Below are 1,937 nucleotides of genomic sequence, written 5' to 3'. Positions count from 1 at the left end.
CTCCACCGAGGCTCCTCCTCCTGGACTGGGATACCCGAGTCCCCCAAGTGGTCTAAATGGTCTTGTACTGCCTGCAAGCACCCCCCACCCCAACCTTCAGCACCTGCTGCACTCATATAATAAAAACGTCCACCCCCCAAAAATCCACCTGGTCACCAAAAGGAAACACTTAGACAACACCCTGCAGACCCTACAATCCGTGCTTCTGTTTGCTTCTTAAACCACACTCTCCCAGTCTTAGTAAATGCGAAATGAAATCCTTTATCCAGGTAAAAGTCCTGCAGAGAGTAGTCTACTCATGTTTCAAAAACAAAAGCTCTCTTTGTGAGAATCTCTTTTTCGCACACGTTTGGACATGGCAGAGCAGGAACAGCACAGGTGTCAATAATAACTGATCACATCCTGCAAGGGCAAGTCAGAGGATCTGCTGTATAAAGCCATATTGTTCTATTCCATTATTAAAACACTGAATAGGATTTAAAAGTTGAAACAGGACCAAATCATGCTGGGTTTTACGGATTAAAGTGCTCAACACAAAGGAGGTGCTATTTAAAAAAAGATAGACAATGAAACGATAGAATTTACTGCTTTTAACATTTTATTAATTTTTTTGCACACTTTTTATTTCACATCTCACTGTGATTTTATTTTTCAGTCTTCATCTTAGTCTTCTTCTTTTTACAGAGTAAATAATAGTAATGTTTAGGATACTGTGATTGTAACTGCAATAAAGCAATACATATGACAATACTAATAATCTAAATGAAAACAAAGTAATAATTCTTGGAAATGGAGCTTTAGCTGTCGGAGTTCGTGGTGGACTCAGTGACAGCAAGGCATCCAGGTCCTGTCAGTGCAAAACAACCCCCACTCATCATCCCTCCACCGCCATGCTTGACAGTTCGTATCAGGTGTTTGTGTTAATATGTCATGTTTGGTTTTCTCCAATCACGACACTGTGTGTTATTGACTTTGTTACAGCAGTCTTGTGGTTTGTTCAAAGGCAAGTTTGCATTTGAACAAAAATCACCTGTCCTGCCATGTTGTTTTTAAAGAAAACGGGCTTTCTCCTGGCAGCCTTTCTAAATAAAACACTACACATATTCAGCTTTTTTCTAATTTTACTGTTGTGAACATTAGTATTTAACATGTTAGCTGAGGCCCGTAAAGTCAGAGATATGGGTTTTGGTTATTTGCAGTTTCTCTGAGCGTTGCTCAGTTTGACCTTGCTGGGATGTCAACTCCCACAAAGATGCAGTATTGTGTTAACACACACCTCAAAGCTCGAGACCACCAAACTGTGAGAACTTCTGCTTTCAGTGGATGGCAACATTCAGTGACAATGAATTAGTAAAATGCATTTCATTAGCACAATTTGCTAGCAAAATGGTGATGCACAGGTGACTGTACACCTGTACATACATTAATTTAATATCAATTCTATATCACTGAATCTATTGTCCAATTAATTAAAAAAAAAATCACCTTCTATACTTATGGTGGTGGTGAAAGAAATAATAAAAATAAATGAATAGAAATGGGGGAATTCAGCAAAGAAGGGGTCCACCTTCTAGGAAGCATACATCATCTATATGCAATTAAACAAAATAGTAGAATTAGCAGAGGGAAATTCAAAATGACATAATGGTAAATTTTATGTAATTTTGCTATGAAACTAATACAAGGTGCCTCACACTTCCTGTTTTTTTCCTTTTCCATAAACTAAACACTACAATTGATATAAGTACAAGGAGGTTAAACTGCATTTTTATGCACAATGTAAACAAAGAAAATACTAAAGCACTCGACTGAATATGCATTGCTGGTGAATCAGCAGTAATCTAACTTTTGATGCAATTTCTGGGACTTAAGGGGTCCTGTGTTTTCCTGGATCTGTGTGAGAAAATGACCTTAGTGTCTTTTTACCCATTTACCCA

This window comes from Astatotilapia calliptera, chromosome 16, assembly GCF_964374335.1.
Source record: "Astatotilapia calliptera chromosome 16, fAstCal68.1, whole genome shotgun sequence".
Taxonomy (NCBI): Eukaryota; Metazoa; Chordata; class Actinopteri; order Cichliformes; family Cichlidae; genus Astatotilapia; species Astatotilapia calliptera.
The sequence above is the reverse complement of the archived record's forward strand: the minus strand, read 5'-3'. Positions refer to the sequence as shown.